Here is a 27,669-nt window from a genome sequence, read left to right on the forward strand (position 1 = left end):
AGTAGTTAGCATAGATGGAACGCCGTTTGCGACAAAATTAAGGCAGAATGTGATAAGCGTGTGCAACCAATATAAAATCGATTTTTGAAGATCGATTTGAAGATTGATTTTTAATAATCGATTTTTTACAGTTGATTTTCGATTTACACGTGTGACAATCGATCTGGGTGTGTGTACTCATAGTCCATCTGTATTTTAAATAACAAAAATTTGAGCACAGTAAAAACAATCTAGATTCAGCTGTTTTTCATGTTTCAAATTTCAAATCTTAGCACAGTAAATTAATTATTACCAGCATAATTATCTTGATCATCACTACAATTACATTCTTGCTGATGCCATGCAGTGACTGATGACCTCCATGCTTTAAGTCACCCCACCCCTAATCACAACTGTGTACATGCATGTTCCTTTTAGTTGTTCCTTTTAGTTGTCATCGTGAATCACTATATACATATGTATGATTCATCCCTATACATCCCTATACAAGATGCCGAGGAAATATCATGTATGATTGTTTGATACAGTGACCCTACCACTAACATTTGTGATCCCACAAGAAGTCGTGAGAAAAGACAGCCTCTCACTAACTGAATAGCTACGTACATGTATCTATAGGAACACTTTTTCATATGTATAATTATGTAGCCATAAGTATTTAGCTTTAGCTAGCTACTACCCCTTATATCTAATGCTACTACAAGTACTGCTACTACAGTACTTGGAACTGTTCATACTTCACTAGCACTAGCACTGTACTTCATGCTCACCAGCACCGGGCCACCACACCCTTTATGCTCGAACCGCTGAGTCAGCAAATATAATTATGTTCAGATCTAGCCGGCGTTAGAAAACGAATAGTCTCGAATACCCGCCGCAACAAAAGATTTTATGTTGAGGCGGGTTTGAGGCTCGAGACTAGATAACGAACGCCTGGTCTCGAGGCTATAGTTGTAATAAAAACAACAGGCACCATCACTTTTCTATGTAGCTAGCCTGTTAGTTATCAAGTACGTATCATGTCAGAGGGTACCATACTACGGTATATATCTGGGATAATTATAAGGTTAGCATACATTATTTGCTGACTTGACAATTCTTAGCACGTGCTTGTTATGTGATTACTTCCCTTATAGCTTAGTGGTCAGTGGGAAAAGCAAGCTCAAGCTTGCCTTTTAGCTCTACGATAAGAACAAGTACAAGATAATGGTCATAACTTCAAGGATAAATGGATGATGGAACAAGCAAACAAAGCTAGACAATACTCGCAAAAGATAGGTGAATAAGAAGGTGAATAAGAATGAGGTACGTAATGAGAGAAAAAACGAACAACGTGGATAATATATGGATAATATATGAATAATAAATGACGCAGTTTGTACATTGTTCAGTTGGAACGGACACTCCTGAGAGTGGCTAAGAGGCTATCCAATCCCAGAACAAGCTGACGGCAGAGGGGACATACATCGTTGTTTCTTAAACAGATCTGCAAACAACCCTGACATCCAAGTATCTGTTTGCAACACATCATCAATGCAACACATCATCAAGATTGGATCAGTCGGCACATCTTTGCAGATTTTACACTCAAAGGAATGCACAATTTCATGTCGTATCTTCCGGTCTTCTTCTTTGATTTGTATAGTCGCCTTCATCTCCAAAATGTTTTCTCCAATCTATGAAAGGAATCATAATAAATATAATGCCAATGACAGAACATTACCACTGTTAATAAAAAGTTTGGGAATCATCTTACCACCAAGAGTATACAGAAGAGAAGACCTCTACACAAAAACTGTGCACGAAGTAACGTGACATCCTGTCAATTGAACGTGAGCAATTCCCATGCGTTAAAGTGCATTTGTGCATTTGTGAAGAGATTGTATATCTACGACTTTGTTCGATTATAAAAAACGTTATTAGAGTTAGAGATTTTTTACTAGTAATAAGTTTACAATACTTCATTAAGTGTGTGTCATGTTACTTTGTGCAGTTTTTGTGTGTGTAGTTGACCTCAGGTATGTGTACATAGCTGGGCATGCTCACAGTTTCAAATTGTAAATGCATGATTGATTGTGCAAAACCAATAATGGGGGAACCTAAAATCCTATCTGAGGTAGAGAATGGTATGGCAAAGGCTAAGCAGCAGATAAATTGTTGTTGCTGAGGCTACTGTTGTTGATAGATTTCAACGCACTGGAGATGTGTCTGCTAATAAAGCCAGCCCAAGGGAGCACTGTCTAGATGATCTCACGATGAACTGATATATATATATATACAGTAGTTTTAAGCACATTTTCAACACAACACACAAATGGAATGTAAAACTGCACACAGTCTACTGAACAATCACCATTATACATATTCTCAAATTTCTCTAAACATCTAGAGAAGCCATCACATATTGTACACAGGGAGACTAAGTAGCAAACTTCAAAGGAACTAACCCAGACAAATTACTATGTTGGTGGGCACTACTGTGGGATGCTGAAGCTACTCCCTTCAAAGACTGGGACAGTACCAACAAGGCCATCCTTACAAAACACAAACAGAAACAGTAGTTTATTACCAGAAAGGTCACTAGAAGGGTCACCAGCAGAAGCTATCACTAACTACATGATTTTTCATGAATCCAGCATAGATCTAACTCTTCAGAGTCTCTGGACCATTCAGCATTGATCTTAATGCTAGGCTTTAAGCCAGTCTAGGGCACTAAATATCTTTTCAGGAGGAATGACTCCACATAATTATAGTGGCCTTTGTTGACAAGCTGACTTTGATTTGGTAAGGTGACCCTATAGGTAATGTTTGAACAACACTATCCAGCGAACAACACTATCCAGCTTTACATGAATATTAACAGCCTGATGGAAGGGCAACCATTTTCATAAAGGCAATCCTGAGACAGCTAGAGCAGCTAGAGCAATCTCGTTTCGAAACAGGCGCAAGCTCAGGGGGTACAGAAGCTAATGACAAATCATTTGCTAGGGATTGTATAGGCATGCGTCCTCTAGACAGGGCACCATCCAAGTTCTAGCATACAAATGATCATCCCCTACTACCGATTTAACAAGGACGTTTTTGTCTTGGTCTAGAACTATGTAAGTCTTCTGTCTTGCAGCTATATAGTCATAAAACCAATGATTAAAACCACGTGGTTGGGCGTATTTTGCAAATCCAAGAAAACATGACAGCCTATAGAAACTCTTGGCCTGGCATGCATCAGGTGTGGCTAACGAAAATAATTGAGTTTATTGCACAATGTGTAGTAATCCTTAGCTATACAGAATGATGTCACTCCTGAGGTAAGCATTTTTAACAGTAATTAGCTACCACAGCAGCCAAGATTGACATTATAATAAGATTGACATTATAATAATGAAATTCAAAGAGGGAGGTGACTAAAACAGGACTTTCACTAACAGTAACCTTACCCCACATGCACTCCCTGTTTCATCATCCAACATTTCTTCGTACTGGACGTGACCTTTGCGCTTTCCCAAGCTTAGTCGGTTTCTTGAACGAACTTTTACTAACTCTTAATCAGCTCTCACAGCAACATGGAATTTTCGGCTGGGTACTTTCCAATACTCTATATCTGTGTAAAGATTATAATTATGTATACATCCACGAATAACAGTGCACATGATCAGTATACCTTTCTCATCAGAATACCTTTCTCATCAGAGAACTTCACATCAAGAAGAATGAGTTCATTTGGATCACAGCCTATCTTTGTTCCAGCTTCAGAGAGGATCGACACTGAAATATCAGGAATCTTGATGAAAAGGTTGGAAATGATTGCATCACTCATAATAGTCTTCCCCGCATTGTCCAGACAAAGGGAGATAGTCTTTTTTAAGCAGGGTTCGTAAGACTTGGGCTGAAATGGCTTTCCCTGCCCCTTCGATGTAGATTGTCCAGCCATGGTCGTGGCACTGACCAGGATGATTGGAATCCCAATGGTACTTGGAAACTTGGCCAATTCTCGTTTTGAGCATGAGTTACAGGGATGGCTGTGTCTCCACTTACTCTGAACCTACCACCAAGTGGAAAGTCACCAAAAGTAAATAGGCCATCTACGGGGAATTCCACATGATTTGTGATGTCTTCTTCAAGATAAAGAGTTTCAGGATTAACCTGCATTCATTTTAACACTTTTATGCAGTAACATTATTACATGAAGTATTACCTAGCCTACTTAGCTTATGCATAGATAAAGACTTAGCTATACATACATTTTAAAATACGCACCTTAAAAACACTGGACAATCTTGACACAGTTACATCGCACTTCTTTAGCATTAGGGATTGTTGCTCTCGGTAGATTTCTACACGCTCTAGTCTAGATCTAGAGTCTAGATCCATGGCTAGCTTATCTGAGTGATGCTAAAACTAGCGGAGATAGTGCACGGAGATAGTGCAGTGTAAGACAGTGTAAGACTAAACTATACTGCACCAGATACTACTGCACTGCCAGAAGTACGTGCAAGCACGCGGTTTTAGCACATGATGAAGCTACAGAGGAAATACGACAACGTGATTGCGTGGACAATGGAAAAGTAGTGTGGGTGTGGGGTGTGGTCTCTAATTGACATTCCATTGTCCATTGTCCACGCACGTGATGTTTTCTACTTCTCTTTTCAAGTGGGAAAATGTCCGGTATTGAATCACTTAACTGTGTGGACTACATCAAGGAAAGGGTGAAAAATAAGGCAACACATAAGGAAATTGCCTCTGATCTACAACAGAGGTCTATCTGTAACAGATAGTGTAAGAAGTGTAAGAAGATTTTGTTCCTTAAAGGGAATCCACTATGCAAGCAGGCTGAGTGCTCCAGAAGTTAGAAAATTCCTGCTCACAAGAACTCACAAGAACCACTTCACCGAAAGTATCCCATAATGTATACCAATAATGTATACCACGTACGTCTGTAATCTTTTCATAGGTAGGCCCTGCGTCGAACACTTAATGGTCTTTTAAGGTCTGGAGGCATCATAGTAGGTGAACAGAGAGTTCGCCATGCCCTATCACAAACAATCCCAGCCTACTTGGAACAAAGGCAACAAAGAACATATCAACAAATGAACCCTGTTCCCTACTATGCAGAATATTTTAGGCATAAAATGCACATAGAAGCTAATTCGCTTTGGAGTGACGCATGTGGCAGCTTCTGATGGCTATAGTGGAAAACTACTTGGTATTGTGTCCATGCCTGTGAAGATTTAGGTGAGCTGTGTTTGTTCTGTGTTTGTTCTTTGTTGGGATACTATATACATAATCCCTTTGTATAGACTGTTTCAGTCAAATTATGTAAATGTTTTAGGTGTGTCGTCTTCCATGCATGCAGGCCTATAGTGAGCTTCTTTGGACTATGGGACCAACTTCAAGTTGATTGTGGATGGGAGTTCGCTCTAATTCTTTATGTTCAAAGGATGCTGTCTTCTTATCGTACAAACACGAACCTTACAGACAGACGAAGTCAACTCAGGTTTGTTGTAAATGTGTACATCTTGAATCAGTAGTTCATATCATACCTGATCCTGTTTCATTAGAACCATCTTGCTGAACGCCACTGGGTGGAAGTTAATAGTAGAGTAAACTTTCCCATTAAGAGAGCTTAATGGAACAAAACAACTTCATAGACATGGATTGCCCAACAACTAAGTTTTGTGTCAATGATGAGCGGAAAGTTTGATGAGCGGAAAGTTGTGTCAGGTTGGCGCTTGGAACCATCATCGTATTCCTGGTATATATACACCTCAAGTACATGAAAAGATACAAATTGTAATCATAATTATTATGCAGGGCCTACACGTGGCGTACCAAATATGTGTGCTGCGAGAATACCAGATAATTTATTACCATCTGTGCAAGATGCCTATGCCTCTTTTGAAGCTGAAGCTGCTGGTGGTCATTTAACAGAAGTATCTACATTTGGAATTGACCCGTTAATTGACGCTCCTGAATTGTGTATTCAACGTCAAGTGGAAATGGAGAGGAACCTACCATCTCCAGAATATTTGTTTAACTACACCGTTAATGGTGTGTACGCACCCTTCGCAAATTCTGTGCAGGCTATGGTACATGTCTCTCAGGACATTTATTGTAGAATTATTTTACTGTCGTCTGTGTTCTTTTTGTACACGCATTGTGGTATGTATGACTTATTAGAGTGATGGTATAATACCTGCACTTATATAATTATGTATAATAATTATGTAAGTGACTTTGGAATGCAATCATGTATGTTTTGACCATCAAAATAATTATAGTGAACCTTCAGCTTCTTAACAATAATTTTGCCCAAAATAAAACAATGGATCAAATTAAGGGAAGCACAGCCTAACAGAACGAGCAAGATTATCACACAAGAGCTCTTGCTGGACCCTTGCTGGACCCAATAATTTATTGTTGACTGATGAAAAACAACCTTTTTGGCAAAGTCAACTGCTGCTGCAAGTGTGCCTGCATGACCTCTTGAGCTCCCATCCACATGAGGTGCTTTGACCTACTGCAGGCGTGCCTATGTCCTCAGAGAGTCTCTGCATGTGTTCCATCTGAGCTATTACGCCATTTAGTGTTGTGCACATGCGCAATAATGCATGTGCAATAATTTCAAATTATTGCGCGCATGTGCACAACAGACATAGGCAGGAGTGTATTCATGCACTCCTGACATAGGTAATAGCTAGCCTCGATTCTAAGAGAAGGGTTGGGATCGAGGCTATATAATAGATTTAATACTGTGCTTCACTATTTGAAACATGAAATTTGAAACATGCTGTGCTAACATTTGAAACATGAAAAACAGCTGAATCTAGATTGTTTAACATTTATTATGCGCAGATTTTTGAATTGGATTACCGTGCAACATTTGAAACATGAAAAACAGCAGATTGTTTAATAATTATTATGCGCAGATTTTTGTCATTTAAAATACAGATGGACTATACAGATGGACTATGAGTTGATCTGATAATAGATTTTTGAAATTCGATTTTCGATAATCGATTTTTGAAAATCGATTACAAAAATCATCAATTGCTTGATACTAGCCTCGAATCCAGGCTGATTAAAATGGATTCAAGGCTACAGTTAGGCCGCCCTTGAAACTTAGAACATGCACAAACTCCTTCTCCGCGGCCTTCACCGCGGCCTGGAATGAAGCTCTTGGTTAGCTATCTCACATAATAGATCTATAACGCAAAAGCTAAACATCATTGTTTTTTGGCCATAAGTCACAGTAAAAATCATTAATTTTAGAACTGTTCAGTTGGTGCTATTTTATTTAGTTCCTTCATGCACCTTTTCTCGCCAGTATACTGTTTTATTTGGCCATCTTGTAGCTGAGAAAGAGTTTGGTTATTCCAGATAGAATAGAAGTCATGAATAGTGGCTTCTTCTCATGTGATACAGCTAGACAGGCCCCCCCCCCACCCCCCTTTAGAGCAGTTCTAAAATCGATTATCAAAAATCAAATTTCATTATCAAAAATCTACTATCAGATTGTCAAAGATCGTTCAACGTGTAAATCGAAAATCAACTGTAAAAAATCGATCATTAAAAATCGATCTTCAAAAATCGATTGGATGTACACGCCTATCACATTCTGCCTGAATTTTGTCGCAAACGGCGTTCCATAAGTTACTGGGTCCTCTTCCTTGTGTATACTTAACTATCTGGTTACAAACAGTTGAAGGTGTTTTCAAGTGCCCTTCTTTGTGTCATTCTTTGTGTCAGTTGATTTCATGAACCACATTTATGGAATGTCTGTACTAAGTTTATTGCGTAGAGTAAGGGCGTGTTCACCAGGTCCACTAATTTTTATTGATGCACATGTCTTAGTTTGGCTAAAAATCAAGTTCAAATGTACTAAAAATTCACGCTCTCTTGATATTTTTAGATTATTGCTTAATTATTATTGGTTTGTATAATTACACCATACTTGACTGTTTGCTTATGTTTTGCAACCAGACTACACCTCAGACAATGCCTCGCGAGAAGAAAGAAGAAAGAACTATTCATTGACTGGTGAAAGAACAACACGAGAGTATGATGTTCACATGTCCATGTCAAAGTCCACATCAGCTATTAGCATTATCGTTCATTCATTCATTTATATAGTCCAATCTATCTAGACATATAGTTTTTGTTATTTTGTGCTATATTGAATCCCAGAATGCACATGTAAAGTGCCTCCTTGTTAACTCCTTGTTATTGTCAGCCTCCATCATCATCATTCTCAGTCAGAAATGTTCAAAAGTCATCTGAGACGCTCTCAGAGCTGGAACAACTAGAGACACACTTTCAGTAGCCATTTTTATTTGGAATAATCGTATACTATATAGCATCCGAGGCAATCATCATCCCAGCCCAAACGTCCGTTTACGGAGGCGTTTCATATCCATGTAATTTATAGTATTAGGTTGAGAATCTAGCAGTGATTCCAGTATTTGTAGCCATTTTGTTTTACATCAACTGTCAACCAATCCCAGAACCTCTCTTTTCATATGCTAAGTGTATACACTATACGTTGTACCTGCTATTCAAAGCAACTTTATGTAAGCAGCTATCGCTTGGTGTAATTTATTTTTCGCATGCATGGTCAGGCTCACAGGTTAACACAGTACTATGTCGTAAGTCTTTATCTAACTTAAGGTTTATGTATTCTTGATTTATTCAGCGACTTGTACAATCGTATATTTTTCAGAGATGAATGTGCGACAGAAGTTGTTTGGTATGTAATATTAAATTGTCCATCTTTAGGTTTGACGATGACCTTCAAGCCATTGAAGACCTACCGCACAGAGTAGAATCTATGTCCGTTGAGCAGTTAACCCACAACATTTATTCAACGAAATAGAAATATTTAAATTCGCACCATACGGTATATAGAATTACCGTATAGAATGGTGGGTAGTTTTATGTATTATGTTATTTAATTAGCAGATCTACGTATGAGGTTTCAATTGGAGCATGATGATGATGAAACCAACCTCTATAAGTGATGAATAGGTAAATCATAGTATACTACTATACTGCAGTAAGAAGTGCTCCCAAGGCGTAATTGTTGTACAGTACGTGTAAAGAATTATTCAAATTTCTAAAGTTCCCTGGGAACAAAACCGTCAATTCATCATAAAACACCACTCAGCTACGTGTATTTGCCACTCAAGATGGATGCGTAACATTTTAACATTTTGCGGTTTAGAAAGTGCTCTATAACATCCATGTGTCATGTGTTAAGTAGTATGTATACATTCACACATACCTGTAAGAACTCCTCTCTTTCCATGCACCATGCACCCCTTAGTATGCACCTCTGGACTTCTTTGTAATAGTGCATGGGGAAGAAACTATCGTCGTCATCTACATCTGTTAATAAAGCGAAGTGCTTACCACATTTTGACTGTGGTTTCAATTTTTGCTGTCACTTATGCCAGCATAATTTACATTAGTTTCAGGCAGAGAGAGTTGATGTACCTAGTGAGTTGTCCATTAGCTGCTCCTCCAGTTCCATGCTTTGCAACTAGCTGACTCTATTCGTGATACTAGCAGTTTGACCTGGTATAAAATAATGGGATATGCCATCGATTATGCAAAACATATCTGATTAACTTTCGTATGTAGTGCAGCAAAGCGTTAGTGAGTACGTATATGCGATGAGCGATGAGAAGGATGTATGTCTTTGTTTTAATGCATTGGTTACACTTCTTTAATACACCATACCCTTGTCATGTTGCTCCGCTATTTACTATAAACACTGCGATCTGCTTTAGAGACACTCTGACTAGGGCTAGGGCAGGCCCAGCCCGTTGCTCACTGCACTAGGCCTGTTTAGGACAGAGGCGTGGCTATTTTTGTAGCTTACCTTTGCTTGCCTACTATATCCTGGCATAGCCGAAGAGAGCTGGTCTAGACACTGTCTTATTTCGTGTGGCTGCGCTGGTTGCTGCAGTAGGCTGACTAATTGAGGCTCTGTACGTTTGCCTATAGCTTTGAGTGTGGACAGGAGCCCTGGTGTGCTATCTTTTCCTAGTTGTCTTCAATTATTATTGTTTAAATAGTGTTGCTATGTGGTAGTCATGCAAGCTGGATGCATAGCAATCAATCAGCCAGGGACATAATTATATCAGTTATAAATGCATAGTGCCTCTGTAAAAGTCTTACAATAATACAAATAATTATACCAAACATACGAAGTACGATGTATGATGCTGTAACATTGAAGTACAGTATAGAACAATACAATTATACAACTATAGGGCCTACTTATTGGTATAAAGATCTGATACTGCAGAGCTTAGACTCTCCCTCTAGCTAGCTCTAGCTCTAGCCTGTGAATTTGCTGCTTACGCCCACTCATTTCCTTTTCATTTCCAGCCTATTACACGCATGCGCTTTTGTGACCACGTGTATTAAGTTAAGTTCTGGCTAGTTCTGGCTGTCTTCAGTTCTGGTGTGTACGTGTGCATAACAATGTCTGGAAATATACTAAGTCTAAAACGAGGCGCTCTTGTTATTGATGTGGACCCGGAAATGCTGACTACTGAAGTTTTAAGGAAGACTTTCAGGGTAAGTGAAGTTTATAGCTAATGCCTATTCTAGTACACTTTTACCATACCCTTGTCATGTGTGTATCCTAGGTACTAGTGTATCCTAGGTACTATAAAAGTAAGACACTGTGATCTGGGGTTGAATAATTATATCTCAGTAGCAAAATCCAGTAGAGCATCTATATAATTATATATGTTATGCACGTAGCTATGTGCATAACACTCTATAGCTAGGCTTGGCTGAGCTAGGTACACTGTTAGTAGCTTTTTTAACTTATTTTGAGGAGCAATGAGGTATAGGTGTGCATGTAATAATGAATTTGTCTTCGGAGCCAAAGCCAAATCAAACCTCTTATTATAGGAAGGTTTGAGTAAGTCATGTGAGAAGAGAAGAAGTCGACTCTATCAGAAAGAAATTGCTGCTGTAACCAATACAGCTCTGTCTCTAGCTAGCTATCTATATAGCTCTGTGTCTGACTTTATGAAGAGTATTCTTTGTCTGTATAATTATGTTATTCAGGATATAATTCGGGTAAAAATTCAGTTTAACGGGAAACATTAATCCAATAATTTGGCGCATGCGCAAACAGTCAGTAGCAGGCCTCCTTTTTGAGGTCTGCAAAACTCAAAAATTATACCTACTATAGTCTGGTTTACAATCCACCTGGTGAGCCTAGTAAAATGACCACTAATTGCCACAGGCTTACTCTAGAAACACCCACAAACATGTACAACACCGCCCCTCTGTTTAACCATAGATAGAGTAGAAGAGGGATTGGAAACGAACGGAAGTGATTCACGTGATGTTTTACAATGAAGTCTACGTAGTGGCTCTGGACCATCCGTGATCTCCTCACATCCGTGATCTCCTCATAACTCCCGCAAAAGCCCGGGAAACTTATTGTGTCCAAAGCATATTGTGTCCAAAGCATACATACCCCCATTACTGAATCACATGCCCCCTGATAGTAGGTATCAATTGGAAACAAAGAAAATATAATCTCGATTGTCGTGAAGTAGCTAGAGGTACACAGAGCGCCTTTGATATAGCTAAGGCTTTGTAACTAAATAGTGTCCTGTGTCCCAAATGGCCTCAAGTATTAGAGAAAGTTGATGTTTAGCAGCAGAACACTTCTTACAGAGATTCTCATGAATTATTCATGTTTAGCCCTCGTGTTACAAAGTAAGCCTCGATTAAAACCACGGAGATACACGGACGATCCCTCTTCTACTCTATCTATGGTTTAACTGACAGCTAGCCTGGTACATGTATACTGTGTTTTGCAAGTTGCTTGCATAGTGCACAGTAAATGGGCGTTGTCTATAGTACTACGTACTGTGGTTACGTACTAGATCTAATCAGGAATGTGTTAACTCTTTATGTCCTCTAATTTCTACCTGCTCTTTTAGTGCACTTCTATAACTAAAACAACTGCCTACTGGCTCAATCAACAGAAGTATAGCAAGTCAGCAAGTCAACAGAGTACTGCATGCACTAACAGCTTAGCTAACTAAGTTAGCTGAATAGACAGGGCGTATAAAAGAAGAGAGGGCGTACACATAGCTAGCAGAGTTTAAACGTGGGCGGAGGAATGTGAGGAATGTGCTAAAAATAGAAATTTTTAGCACAGTCATGCACATTTATCCGCCCACGGTGCCCACGTTTGAACTCTGCTCATATAGGCCCTCTCTTCTTTTATACGCCCTATAGACAACGCCCATTTACTGTGCATAATGCTTGCAAAACACAGTATACACAGGTCTACTTGCTTCCAGATGCTTGTTTGATGTAAGATCAGTGCTCCTTGTATGAGCCTCGAGTTGTGATGGCGATTTCTCTCTCTTGACTAGGCCTTGCCCAATTATGCTTTGAGTAACTAATAGGTAAAAAATATTGGCTATTTTTACCAAATTTTAGTAGAAAGGAACATGAGTAATGCTAATAGTTGACCTTTACACTTTGGAACACACGTGGTCCTTCTTTATCCTTCTTCTTTATCTTTCTTGCCTCTAGTTTTGGAGAGTAGGTCATGGTCCACGTGGTGGCTAGACTGGCTAGTAGTAGTGGCTACTGAGTATATAAGGATGCTATACTCTGGGCAGTTAAGGCCTGGGTCAGGCACTGATAAGATTAATTTTATTCATTGCCAACATTTTATGTAGATCATGTAGATCATGTAGTGTTAATGAGATTCATAATGTTTATTAATGTTATTCATTGCACATGACGTCATAAGGTCAATGTATTTGCTTAGCTAGCTGCTAGAACTATTATAGATTATCTTTGGCAACAAATACGGTGGACTTAAACAAGGTAAGAGTAGCTGTTTAGGCCCTCAAAAGATAGATTATGTTGTTATGATTATGTTTCCTTGATGGGAAGTAAAAATGTCCAAAACTTTCTTAGCTAGCTATGCTAGCTTCTTTAGCTCTGACAGCCACCCTAGAGGTAGGCTATTTTGTGTATCTCAAGAATACAATAACTCCTACTCTTCCCATCAAGGATGCTAGTACCTAGCTATGAGATGTTCATCTAGCCTTGTTTTTGAAGCTTGATCTTGGCATCTTCAACGCCGTATTTGCACTTCTCTTTCTGAAAGTGGCATGACGTCATCATCATTTATGGGACTAATTAGCATAATTGAATTAAGCTAATTAGTTTTTTGGAAAAAGAAAACATTGAGCTTCATTTTGGATCATTTTGATGCAGCATACACTGTATATTGCAAATAATACAGCAGTATGAACATAGTGTAAATTTTGGTGTTAAAATCTGGACCCGGGCCTTAAGTGCGCAGAGTAGTAGAGCTACCAGATCAGTTGACTAGAAGCGTCTGTTATGTTGCAGTATAAGTCTCGTTGATGATTTTTATTGAGACTAATAGGTTAGACTAATGGGTAATAATGCATGGGTAATAATTAATACAGGTTATCCGGCCCTCCATTATCCGGAACCTCGATTATCCGGCTTGGCAGTTTTCTTTTATCAGATCATAAAATAAGCGTATCCCTAAAATGCGCGTGCGCGTTACAGCTGTTACCATGGAGACATGCCTGCTTATCTTCTGCGCATGCGCAGACAACACGTGGCACTGCTGTTTATCAATAAAGTGGGTGGATCAAGGCGTGGTTTATCTATTTGATTATCCGGCATATTCACTTATCTGGCCTGCTTCTGGAACCAAGGTGTCCAGATAATCGAGGTTCTACTGTAGCATGAGACTAGACTAATAGGCAGAGGAGGCTGGACACGCGTCATCCGTAGTCATCCATTAGTCATTAATAACAAGGGCGTCCTTGTTAATTGTCATCAATAGTAAGTCCTTGTTAAAATAGTCATCAATAGTCCCATGAATACGCTTAAAATCGGTCCTGCTGAGTCAGTATTTTACCTAACTCTTCCATTCTTATTTGTCTATCTCTCTTGTATTATATCTCCTGTTAGTTAATGAGTCGTAGTAGTTTAACTGCTACATCAAGACAGGAATAAAAACAAAAACAAAAGCAACAACTCGATGTTTATGACCAATCTAAGTTTATGCTTCTAGTATGACTATGCCTACTCAGTTTCTAGTTTCACTGGGTATTTTTAGCATCATTTATTACTAGTATGGAGTGCTAAAATCGCTTGCAGTCTTTTGACTTGGCTGAATAGCTACTGTTCTCTGCAAGTCTCTCCATGCACACCATGCACACTACATTATGACGCGTGTCCAACCTCCTCTGACTAATAGGGCAAGACCTACACCTTGTACCTCCAGCCCACTTTTAATGGCTAACAGTTTGCACAACTACAAGTGTGTGACGGATTCAGTCCGAGTGGAATGATGTAGAGTTGATGTAGAGTGGAAGAGTGGAATGTGCGTGGGAGTAGCATACTCCTCCTGGTATGGGCTACTGTATAGCAGGTATATTTCGAGGGTATAAATGTTTGCAGAAATACCTTTAGAAAGGTTTTCGCAGATTTAAGGAATAGCGCCTTTTTGCTGCATGCATGCATGCAGTTCATGCCTAATCTCAGTTCATGCCTAATCTGCGAAAACCACGAACATTTATACCCCCCGCTTTACGGTACCTGATTATACCAAGAGCACACAGAAATGTTGGAAATTCTCTAGCTCCTGGCTATAATTATAAACACATGAATTAATGAATAAAATCTGTACTGTAGGTTGACCCAGCTGAAGTATGGTTGAGGGACCAGGATGACAATAAGGCATATTTACCCACAGAATTCGGCAACTTCGTATTGGACGGACTAATGATGTACGGGTGTGAGCTCATTGTTGAAGGGCCAGATTGCCAACAACCCCAAGGACTGTGTCTAGCACAGCTTCTACAAATGATGTAGGAGCATCTGCCAGCTATAATCGTATCAATCCATTGAATCCTGTTTTTCGCTCTGTTATACCCAAGTCCAAAGATCATACTGTGGCTGTAAAAATTATTAAAGCCAAAATGGAGTACTCTCGGCTCGGGAAAGACAATTTTGAGCAACAGAGCACCTAGATATTTCTGAAATCACAGCCAATGTCACATATGTACTTTCAGCAGTACGCAAGCAGTGGGGGAATGAGTACAGAATTGTAACTATTGATGGACTGGAGTTGGAGGACTGTGAGGGCAATCGAGGTAAGCGTTATTTATAAATGTTTTATACTTTGGACCCTACAAATGTATGTAATAGCTCGAGTAACAGTGAGGGATTGTGTTTCCCCGCAGTTTTGCTGCCTGTAAAAGCATGCTGCTGCTAAACAGCCATATACATTACACAGCCTTAGTGATTGGTATTCTCGGAAGTGCTCTACGTTCCTCTAGCTATACTTATATTTTGTCTTATTTTATTCGCTACACAAGTATATACGATGACCAGGGGAGGTCCAACAACTGTGCGTCTAACATTACGCTAAATCACCAAAACTTGTCTTTAGAGGTTGGTGTTTCACTCGTCTTAGCTCTATCTTATATCATTAGGTGGACATTTTTAGTACTAATAACAGCTCTTCTGAAATTTTTTTATGAACTGCTGATTCAGCTGAAGTTTAGGCGCACGGTTGTCGGACCTCCTTTGGGTTGGTACCCTCCTAGGCCTAGTTTACCACGTGTTAAGCTATAAAGAAAGGCAAACTGTTTAACATTGAAAATGGTCACCATGCCACCCACACATTTTTAGGCACATCGCTGATATACCCCATTTATTTTAATGCAGGGCCTAAATTCTGGAAACAACCAAGACCTGGAAACAACCTGGAAACAACCAAGACGAAAGGTTTATGCTGTGACTACCCATCACTTAAAGGGGAAAGGAGGTCGATTTAGAAAACGTTCTATGGTGTTTGATTCTGAAGAGGAAGAACTGCCGTCAAAGAAAACATGTAATGAGAGTAACTTATCAGAGTTGAAAGATGATGTGGTACAAGTTGACACTAAAGTGGAACATTGCTTAGAATCAATTGAATCTTCTCTGGACGATGTACTAAATTTCAGTAAGGGGACAAAAGTTCCTTTGTGGCTCATACGCCTCTTTCGTGATTCGTTGAAATGCAGAATTTGTTTGTCAGTACCAATCACGTAATCATGTCAAAGTGCTGTAAAACTATTCTAGGATGTGAGCGCTGTGTGAATAATTGGTATTCGGGAGACGATGCTCTAGTCAAAACGTGCCCTTCATGCCCTTCATGCAGAGCAGGGCGTGGATACAGCGAGACTATGTTATTGAGAGTTCTCTCCTGATCGAAGCGAAAAGTTTATGACTTAAATATAGATTGACAGTATCACTGCCTCACTATTAATTTTATATCTGACCTGATATGCTTATCTGCTGCTGTGTTTGTTTGTTTAAATGACTATAATTATACCTGATGTGTCAATCGATCATTGTTGATGTGCAGTATCTAATGTTCTAGAGGGGAGGGAATGTTCCCTCCCGGATCCCCCAGATGCATGTACATAAGCTGGCTAGTAATACAGCAAGAACTAGGTTTTAGTTGTGCATGAGACATGATCACAACAGGGCCTGGAAAGGACTTTCAACTTAAAATACGCAATTCGAATAAAGGCTGCAGCCTGTACGTTATTTGGGATTTTGGCATTGCATTGCAGAGTTACAAATCCCCATCATTTGAAATTTAGGAATTTCAGATGGCGGAAATATGCAAAGCTGTAGTATTGAGAAACGCCCACTGCTAAATTTGGAAAAGTAAGGTAATGGTGGCTGCTCAGACAAAGCGCTTTGGTGTTTCCAGAGAGGTAGTAGAAAGACTGTAGATGATTACTCAGGTATAATAGGACTGGGACTGGGACTGGTGAATCAGCTAAAACGCAGCCACGCCCACGATTTTTAATATTTTAAATTCTGGATAGCTACTTGTCTTTTTTAGTTCTAAAAACGGTGTTCTAACTTAGTAGCTCATCATGTTCTATTTAGAGTAAGTTATTAGCCTATAAATGATGTCACTGTAAGATGCCAAAGAAGTGGCTCCCTCCCTTTGGAAATGTGCACTAAGAATTAAGAGCTAAAAAAGGAAGGTTTAGAATTTTAGAACTAAAAAAGATAAGTAGCTGCACTAAATTTACAAAATTTTTACACACAAAACATAAAAATCGTGGCGTTTTAGCTGGCTATTGCTCAATACCGCTCTGTTTTCCCAGAGCCTGTGGCGGAAGTATACACTTATTCAGTCCTAGGCTCTCCTTTTTCTTTTTTCGACGACAGACGGTATTAATTGGAGAATAGAAATACGCAATTCCGCGTGTAGACTAAGCACTGGGTTAGGGGTAGGGCTGGACGCACAGCACAGTTCACACAACAATGAAGGGCGCATCCCATTGTGGAGGAAAATTCTCATAAAAATTGATGGATCACAGCACAATTCTTTTGTTAATACAAGACTAAGACTAGTAATAAGCAGCATATGAAAGTAATGGTCTGAGGTAGGTGTGATGGTAAATTAAGACTATTTCGGAATTAAGACTATTTCGGCTGAAAATATGACACTTTTTAGACTATTTATTCACAATAAATCAAGGTAGAAATTTCGTTAATCTTTCACAGGTGGTGGTCGACGTGCTGCTTCATCATGCACTGTATGGTAATTATGTATTGATTCAGCTCCTTGTTCTCCACCGTTGCATGAGGAAATTGTATCTGTGGATGAGTGAATCTGTGGATGAGTGAACATTTTTCGCTATATAATTTAGCATCTGTATTGTTGAACAGATCGGCTTGTTGAACAGTGTGTAACAGAGAGTGAACACAACTGTGTACTTTCTCTGTGTACTTTCTCTGCTACTTTTACTGTCCCACTAGCTTTGGTCCACTCAATATCCTGTAAGTGTGTTGACTATAACATGCAATATCACACACCAGTACCAGTTTGTGTGCTTGCAGGTCACGGAAGACAACAAGAAGCAGTTGAGTGACAATTGCATATTTTTACCTGTCTAGCAGAGTTATGAGGCCACCCTTCTCGCGACTATCCTCCTCCTCTCTTGTCAAGCTCATGATAGTCAGGCAAGAAAAAGTTATGCGTAGTCCTGGAGGGTAGTCCTGGAGGGCACATCTGCATTTCGGATAAGGTGTGATTTAAAATGCTTCCCTCCCGCTGCAACAAAACTCTGGTGCTCTCCGAGGATGCTCTCCGAGGATGTGGCTCTTTAGTTGGTCTGATGTGACCACAAAGTGAGGTGTAAAAATATTGTACCTGACAGCCCATACATGTGGTCACCGCTGAACGTAACTAAGTTATTATTTTTAATTCTACACATGTATAGTACCTCCACGTCCACCAGGTCCTCCCCCGGCAAATCTCGTCATCTGGAATCCTCCATGTTAGTCGGTGTACTCTAAATGGAAATTGAATCTACATGTGTATACATTCTCTGTGTGCCTGCCATCCTTGAATGTGCATAGGTTGTCAACACCATGTGAGCGAAGCTGCCTCTGCTAAGCAATCGCCCCAACATCCTTCAAATACAATTAAAAGGAAAAAAGTTAATTATTTAACCTTTTGAGCTCTCCACCCGATCACAATCTTCCTTTGCTACCTCATTGGACAATTGAACACACCGCTCACTTTTGTCAAAACTCCGGCGTCTCAGGGTGGTTTGGCTATCAGCATCAGTGTGCGTGGGTTAGGGTTAGGGTTAGGGTACTGTAGGTTGACGTATGGTTGGTTGAGGGATCAGGATGACATATTTACCCACAGAATTCGGCAATTTCGTATTGGACGGACTCAGACTGTGGCTCGGACTGTGATTTTATTAATTTATAAATCTGGGAGCCAGGAGTGCTTGTAACGGATTGGAGTTATGCACTCACCGAATTTCTTGTTTCCGCGCTCCTGGCCCTAATGATAACATAAATGTGACGTTGATTAATTTGGTCCTGTAATCTGATAATAATAAGTGGTTGTGGACGAAATACCAACATTAAGATGCAAGAGAAGTTCAAGAAGAGAACTGGAATAAACATCATTATAATTAAGTCATTTATATAATGGCAGCCATGTTTATCTGTAGATGTACTTCCTAGTGCAAAGCCTATGGTAGATCCAGTCAGTGCAGACGACCAAAGCACTGTGACACAGAATCTGAAATTAGCTTTTGGCTATAGCTATCAGTTCAGCTGATCAGCAAGGACTGTGACCACAGAATCTGGGAGAGGTGTCATACCTCGTTCATATGGCGTTTCCCACTAACCCCTAGAATAACAACCGCTTTTGCATGGGCAATTGCCATTAGATCAGGCAAGGCTGATCGCTTTTCCGAAAACGGACCAAGCAAGAACTGGTTTACTCGATTCCGAAAGAGACATCCTGAATTGACACTCCGGAAAATGGACCGATCCAGAGCGGAAGCTGAAGTAGTCAGTCGATATTTCGATCTGTTGGAGAAAACTCAAACTGATAATGATCTAAAAGACAAATCTATAAAACGTTTCTCCCTTTAAACGAATCAAAAGAGATACTGTCAAGAATGCCAAAACAGTCTACTCAGTCGATGGGCACAACAGAGCACATCACAATGTTGTGTGCTGCAGGAGGTGCTCTCCCCGATGATATTATACCAGAAAGCCTATCCAGGAGGCCAGTACAGGGTTCTTTGTATGCCAGGAGTGACTCTGGGTGGGTTGATTCGGAGCTTTTTTTTCTGTGGATGAAGAAGTTGAAGTTGTTTGTAAAGTTTGCTGTTCCTGAAAGACCAATCCTCCTAGTGGTTGATGGTCATGTGTCCCACCTGATGTAATCAATTTCGCCAGAGAAAATCAGATAATCCTTTTGTGTCTCCCACCTTTTTGTGTCTCCCACCTCACACGACCCACGCACTTCAACCCCTTGATGTGTCCGCCCGATCTTTGGAAGAATTTTATGGTTTCGAAACGTGATTTTGCGCGTGTCGTGAAGGAAATGGTATTTTCGATCACCACCCCCAAAAGTGGGTTTAATAAATGTGGAATTTTCCCTTTTGATGTCAACGATGCAAAGATGGCACCTTCGAGTATGTACAAGCCGGTCGAAAATCCACTAAATGCAAGATTCGGGTGTGATGACGATCAACCCAACGATGGCCAGACATCTGACACAGTTTCCCACGTTTCTTCTAGTCCAATGCAACACACCAGTAACAGTGGTTTCTCACCAACTTTGTTCAGCACTCCTAACGTGTCTAATACTAGCATTTGCTCAAGCTGTAGCTCAACAGCAGTTAATCCTTTAGTGAAAGCTGGACTGGTTCCTAGTAATCTAGCCAATGCGCCAGAGATTCAACCAAAACGTCGGATTATCAAAGCCAGAGTGTTAACGGAGGATGAGCACTACGATTTTTTGAAAGAAAAAGAGAAAGAAAGAACTGAGACGAATTGAACGTGAAAGGCGAGAGGAAAGAGAAACCAAAAAGAAACGCAAAAGAAAGAAATCTCCAACTCCAATACCATCTGGGACAGATTCCAATGAGCAACAGGTGCTGGCGTCACTATGTACTGATACTGTGCAAATTGGATACTGTGCAAATTTGCGTTAAGACATCCAGTTAGCAGCTGCTCCGTTAAAGTTGAGCAATTGTTTGGGTCATCTTCAATAACTCCTAACATGCACCTGCATGGACGTGAGTTTGGCCCCATACATGCATAATGGCCTTAACTGCATTTTAGGGAACTACCCAAACAACAAGTGTATTGAATCTCAACTGTCACTCTTCCCAAAGAATTCAAGCGAATCAACGCTTCTGCGCATTACCCTCTCGCTCAAAAAAGTCAGTTCTTTCTCCCCTTGATTGTTAGGTCCTGTTTTAAAAAGTACACAACTATGAAACTGGGTGATGTCGAGTATAGTTGATGTCGAGTATAGTTCGTATAGTTCTATTTTGAATAAATCTTCGCATCTTGCTGGGCTTGCTGATTGGAGGGTTGACATTTTTGGTTTACCTCCATCTCGCTTACCGGCTCCATCTTTCGAGACCAGTGCAAGTAGACTACTTCGCTCATGTAAACTACACCCAACCACGAGCAAACTTTTGCAACTGTATCTTGGTTTTCACCACATCCAAACAGTGTTTGAAGTAACAGGCATTCACTCTATGAGTTTTATATTTCCCGATGTATTATTATAATGATGGGGGCCGGGATAGCAAACCAGAAAATACTAATTCTGTGCATTAATATTGATTATTAATCATCGTATAAACTGACAAAAAAAAATAAAAAATTAAACATCCACAACAACAAACATCCACAACAACAAAAACACACTCATTAACATTAATCTAGGACATGCAAGAGAATGTCGGTATGTATACGACATGTACAGGAAATTCCATCTACCTGATGCACTGATGCACAACTGTTACAGGACAGGAAGTAGAAATGTCATGTACACAAAGGAAATGAACACACAAAGGAAATGTCACTTGTTGGGTAAGGAAATGTGCCAATGAACATGTAGGTAAAATTTCAATTTCAGGAAATTCGTGATTTGGCCCAGTGCTTGTAGCTAGGCCGTGGCTTCCTGTCTCAAGTGTAGGCTACCTGCACCACCCAAGTGGCCCCCCTATAACCTTTTCCCTATTCCCAGTCCATGACATGAACGTCATGTAAACATAATTATACCAGGCTTTGCCTGTACAGACACCAGAAATGAATGATTTCCAAAATATTTACTGCCAGGAAATGTTATTGGAAAAGATTCAATATGCATTATTGTTTCCAGAATAGTATAGTTGGAATCCTGACATTTGTACATAAACATGTTTGTTTCAGTGAACTCCATAAACTCACTGTCCTCTCACTGCCATAGGCATCGATATTCTCACTCTCTAGCTTCTCCCTGAGGTTGTACTACGAAGATCTTGTAGTCACTTTCGAACTGTACCTCGAAGCAAAATATTAAAAATACCATGTGGAAGAGCAGCTCAATGCGCATGTGCTGGTACCTGCAGCGTGCGCATAGCTCCAACACAGCGTGCACAATGATTTTTTGAAATTTACTATAGTCGGCTAAAGTTTATCTAATGAAAACTGAGTCCTAGGCCGGCCCAAGATGAGCAGATATCCAAGATGAGCAGATAATTTCTTTCCAGAAGAGCACATGTCCAGATCACGTGAGGTAGTTTATTCTATGTTGAAGCACCATAAAATTAATTATTATTAATTTTGTGGTGCTAGCATGCAATGGGAAGAACAAAATTCAAATTTCAAACTGCCAAACATTAAGCTTAAATGTAACTGACATGCTAGCCTCGATTCCTCAATAGCCTCGATTCCTCAATTGAGACTGTCTGCGCATGCGTCAGTTGCCCCAAGAACCTTGGGGATCGAGATATCTTAGTCAGTATATTCAATCGGGTGATGTTGAGAAAGAATTGTCTTTCATAGTTAATGATCTTGCTACTAATTCTGTCTCTGCAAATCGTGTTATTGTGTACTGCCGCTCACTGAACATGTGCTCAATTCTGTATGCTCACTTCCTTCACACTCTCAAAGACAAGAGCTATCATCCTTTTGGTGTCGAGCAGATCAGTAACAATCGATTGTTTGGAATGTACCACTCGAGAACTGATGAGCACAACAAAGAAGTTATTATGCAGAGTATGGGCAAGTACGGTACGTGCCCTTGGTATGGGAGTGAATTTTGTCGGCTTATGTACCACTATCCATTATGGAGCACCCTGTTCACTTGACGACTACTTCCAGGAAAGTGGTAGAGCAGGAAGAAATGGTGAGGCCTCCACTTCCACCATATACTGGATGCCGATAGATGCTCCACGTAGTAGTCAGACAATCCCAGACCACCGTCAAGTCGAGGCTACTGCAGTCAGTTCCACCTGCTGGAGCTGTTGCAGTATTTTGTGGCAAAGAACCTGGTAGGGAAAGTTGTTGTGATAATTGTCGAACGTTGGTGTCAAAGTAGTGTGGTAAGTTGACCTCCTCAAATGCTCCGTTGTACAATGTACTTGTCACACTGCTTCTTGTTACTTAAACAGATCGAAGCCCATCCAAGGGACTCGTCGCCAGAGTGTGTATCCCATCTGAAGGCTCGTCGCCAGAGTGTGTATCCCATCCGAGTGAGGTAACTTTAATGTTACAGTACCATAATCATAGACAATAATAATTATACATGTGCATGATATAAATAATATTATGTAAAATGGACTTAATATTCATCATCAAGTCAAATTCCTCACAGTCAACAATTTGTTGTTGGCCTTTGTACTTATCATACTGTATCATTTTACTCTTTGCCCATAGGTCGAAATTGTCTCTGTTGATCAACAGTCAAAGTTACTGTGATGACGATGCGGAATGATCTGGAGGCATTTGGATTCCATCACTACCTTGACAACCGTGTTTACATTGGATTTGCGAGTGTGTGCCGTTCCCGGATATTTGTCTGGCTGTCGTATTCGCCATTCTTGCAAGTGAATACACTGCCCGTGCTGGCCTCTTGAGTAAAATTCGAACCAATGATACCTTTGAAGAGACTATTAATATGTTCGGAATGTTGTGACCGTGTGTGTTTACGAAATGATCCCACGTAATTTGACTTACAAGATGTAGAGGGAGATTACTAGCTGGAATTGCAAACGAAGTGCCTCAAAAGCATATTTGGTACGTCTGTCAGCCAGCGTAAAAATGCATTAAGAACACTTTCCAGCATCTCAGCTCCATCTCCTTCACTCCATCCTTCACTCCAGCCATCAAGGAATTCGGTCACCATAGCTATGTAGTGACAAAGAACACAGCTGTAGTTGTATACAATCACCTGATTCCTCTCGCGCAATTATCGACTATCGTTGTGGTGGTGGTCGATTGTGGCAGAGAGTCGTCGGGACCAACCACTTCCAATGCTTTAGCTTTAGCCACGATATGCCCATCGAGACTGACATGTGTGCATGTCATGTGCATGTCATCCTTGGTATACTCTTGCCTCTGGGAGCTGCTGAGTCAGTGTGCCATGGTCCCGTCGAAAACAGAACACAAAAGGGTATAATACGTGTTTGTGTAATACGTGTTTGTGTGATGTTTGTAGCCAACTTGTACTTCGATTTCAGACTGTAAATTTACTGGTAGATTAAAAAATAGTGTACGTGTGACATGTCTGTGAGCCAGTTAATTACATGCTTTTTTGTAGCCATTAGGATATTCATCAAACAATGCCAGTCTACTGCACACGGCTCCAGCCTGCCTCTCTGTGTGTCGGAGTCCATCAAATGTTGCTGGCTTCTTTCAACAGTCTCCACCAGATGGTCTTATCTTGGAGCTGTCACCAAGGTAATCGTGCATTTCCCTCATAATATCGATCATATCAGCCCCCTTCGTCTCGTTCTTGTGAAGTACGATCGCTTCAGACTGCTGTGTGCGTGTGCTATATGGCGTACTTCTGCAGACACTTGATGTACTTGCAAACTGTTCTGCTTACAAGAACTATTAAATTTTGTTTGATGCTTTGTACTCTGTAGGTAGACACTGGTCAGTGCTCACAGATGTAACCTTAAGGAGGTGAAAAGTCAGCTGGAGACGGTGGGTGAATAAGCTATACATCTGAACGAGGTGAACGAGGTGACTATGATGGTCTGAGCGGATGTCACGTACCTCTTTGCTACGTTGTCACCAACGAACTTGAAGTCCTCGATCCAGCGCTCTAAGGGCTCCCTGTGACGTTTGCTGATCTCGGCCACCAAGCTAAACGTTGCTGATGCAAACTCAGGTACACCTTTGTAATTGTGATTGTGCATGTGTGGTATATCGTTTGTAAGTGTATCAATATTACCAAGAGTTTATGATAGAGAGAGAGTATCGCATACTGTGTATCAGATGTATGTGGAGAGTAACGTGACTTCATGGAATTTGCACACTGACCAATCCAAGCGTGGGTGATGTAATCTATCAACCCATCCAAGTGTAGGTGATGTAATCTACTTTCATCTGATACACAGTATGCCTATATTCGATACTCTCTCTCTATCATAAACTCTTGATATTACTTTTAATTCAGTACAGCGTATAGGTACTGTACATTAATAATTGCTGGAAACTCACATTCTTGGCGTTAAAAAGAACTAGCGAAAGGAGTGACTGAACACCGACCATTTCTTCCTTGAATAGAATTGCTGCTGCCAAACACATGCCTGGATGATGTGCCGCTCCCTTCACTGTAACTCTCCGAGAGTTACGGTGGTCTGAATACGTCACAACTGTCTCCAATATCTGTCTCCAATATCTGAAAAAGAATTGGACAAACTGTCTTCAATAAACCAATCCCAAGAAAATGTCTCCAGCCGGACCTTTCGAAAAACGGAGACTGGTTGCCGTCGACAGACTTTCCCGCCTATTTTCTGGAAAACCCACATGCTGTCTCGTAGTTGCCTCGGACATCCGAGGATCACCTCCAACAAGTGCACAACCAATTTTCCTATCCAGATGACTAGTGAAGGACAGGGACGAACTGGTGAGTTTACTGTCATCTGCATTGTTTATTATGGTATTTAATTAAATTTAATTACCCCTTTAACCGTCGGATTGTTAATTCGGATTCTTAATTAACAGTGAAGTGAAATGTCTGTTAATTCTCTATCGGGCAATAAAATGCCTAGCAACCATATACCAATAGAATGCCCATACCCCATGGTTATTACGCCCACCCGTTTTTATCATTTTAAATGCCCGGCCAGCGGTGAGATAAAATTGATCAGCCTATCATATGGTTGACTAAGCTTGATTTTTGAGTACAATACGTACATGTATTACTATATTATTATAACGGTGAGGTGTACCATGTATAACCATCAGTCACCAGAACTGCACAGCTAGTGTGAGTGTGATATACCTTCACTGTCAGACATCAACAAACTTTCATCGTCGCCGGACAGTCCATCACCCGGATGACACACTTTTGTCATCAGGAAGTTCATCTCCGTCATCGTTGGACAGTGACCCACTTCCATCAGACGGTCCACCCCCTGTAACTGTTGACATCAGAGAGCTCAGTGAACGATCTATGAAATTTACAAGCTCACATAAAGACTGTTCATTACTGCTAATTCTACTAATTCTATTTTAGCTATACTACTACTGTATACTACTACTGATATTCTAGCTATACTATACTACTTACCATGAGCCCTCTCCTGGTCTTTCACCGTCCTGGTCCATAGTGCTAGCGTCTAGGTCCATGTCATGCATGTCCTCAGTCCCAGACAGTTCATCAGCGTCTGGCATAAAGCTGGTAGCCTTTGGGAGGTATCCTACTCTTATCCCCTCTCCTTCATAGGCACCAGAGGAGACATTGCTGTTCAAGCACATCGGCACAAGTAAACAACCTAGCCATAGCTATAAACTTCGTGCGGCTAATGAATAACATAGTAACGTGGCTTGGAAAATTCTAATTCTAGACTAAATTGCACGTGATTCTACAGCTCTTCCTCAATACAGGGAGATGCGTAGTTCAAGCTACTTCCTATAAGTATCGCGGAATTAGAATTTCACAAAAAAGTCACTATTGCGGGCCACGATCGTGGCCCGTGGCGGTTAAAGGGTTAATTACCATCACTTGGACGCCTTCTCTAGCTCTACCTCTGTGATACAATTTATGTTCAGTCCATGTGTGTAAACTTTCATCTATTTGCACTTAACATTGAAAATTGTCAAATGAGCTGAACCAGAACACGGTGTATGCATTGAATGTTTACCTAGCGTCGAGGATACCTAAGGCACGCTTAGCTACTGGACGAGCTTCTCCATGGCTCTTTCTTGAGTTTTCTCTTGCTGTTGGGCTACCGGTGAGAGAACTAGATCTAGTTGCAATGCCATAGCTGGATATAGCTAGAGACCTCATCTCCTCAGTCATCTTTTCAACCCTATGCAGTGTCCCTAGACACTTTCTACAGCAGTATAGGGAAAGACCATCAGTCTCTGAGACTGGGAGCTGAACAAACCTATCAGGAAGTTTCTGCACTACAGCATCCTTGTTGAACAGAGAACTTAGCATCCAGTGAAGAAGTACTACAAAAGCGAAAAGCGGCATGAAGCCATCAGTAAAGCCACTGTATACATGGGCTCCGTGGTTTCGTGGTTTATCCCGTGCATGCTAAGAATTATTATTGATAAATTACAAACAGTGATAAATTACAAACAGTTTTACACCCACTCGCAAACAGTGAATACCAGGCCCTCTCACCAGAGGGGCTGGGATCGAGGCTACTGGCATGCAGGCTTCTGCACATTTACGTGGTATTTACTGAAATATGATATTTCCTATTCAAAAATACCAAATAACAGGTAAATGTGGAATCACAATCACTATGCATGGAATGTCATCAATCATTGGACGAAAATGTGGAATCACAATCCATTATGCATAGAATAATGATAATTATTCATCAATCATCAATCAATGGAGGTACCTTTCCTTTCCCGGCTTTGGACGACATATGTCGTCCAGCTTCTGCACATTTACGTGGTATTTACTGAAATATGATATTTCCTATTCAAAAATACCAAATAACAGGTAAATGTGGAATCACAATCACTATGCATGGAATGTCATCAATCATTGGACGAAAATGTGGAATCACAATCCATTATGCATAGAATAATGATAATTATTCATCAATCATC

At 40.4% G+C, this 27,669-nt stretch overlaps 3 long non-coding RNA genes and 1 pseudogene across 5 annotated transcripts; 2 read left to right on the top strand and 2 right to left on the bottom strand.

The window, feature by feature from the left end:
- Positions 1-1,534: 1,534 nt before the first annotated feature.
- On the bottom strand, positions 1,535-14,291 carry LOC135333401 (uncharacterized). Of its 3 annotated transcripts, XR_010393887.1 has the most exons (5): positions 12,511-14,291; positions 9,487-9,567; positions 3,659-9,378; positions 3,435-3,598; positions 1,535-1,676 (listed from the first exon to the last, which is right to left on the bottom strand). It is a non-coding gene; the product is annotated as an uncharacterized LOC135333401 (long non-coding RNA). The 3 variants fall into 3 exon arrangements; XR_010393886.1 differs by having other exon boundaries at positions 3,659-9,567; XR_010393885.1 differs by having other exon boundaries at positions 9,487-14,291.
- Positions 14,292-14,448: 157 nt separating this feature from the next.
- Positions 14,449-16,649, top strand: LOC135333121 (uncharacterized; annotated as a pseudogene).
- A 4,592-nt stretch (positions 16,650-21,241) lies between these two features.
- On the top strand, positions 21,242-23,417 carry LOC135333173 (uncharacterized). The gene is made up of 3 exons (XR_010393765.1): positions 21,242-22,967; positions 23,037-23,122; positions 23,302-23,417. It is a non-coding gene; the product is annotated as an uncharacterized LOC135333173 (long non-coding RNA).
- A 697-nt stretch (positions 23,418-24,114) lies between these two features.
- On the bottom strand, positions 24,115-27,148 carry LOC135333172 (uncharacterized). Its single transcript, XR_010393764.1, has 4 exons — positions 26,168-27,148; positions 25,093-26,048; positions 24,646-24,766; positions 24,115-24,543 (listed from the first exon to the last, which is right to left on the bottom strand). It is a non-coding gene; the product is annotated as an uncharacterized LOC135333172 (long non-coding RNA).
- Between the last annotated feature and the right edge of the window lie 521 nt (positions 27,149-27,669).

This window comes from Halichondria panicea, chromosome 3 (genome assembly GCF_963675165.1).
Source record: "Halichondria panicea chromosome 3, odHalPani1.1, whole genome shotgun sequence".
NCBI lineage: Eukaryota > Metazoa > Porifera > Demospongiae > Suberitida > Halichondriidae > Halichondria > Halichondria panicea.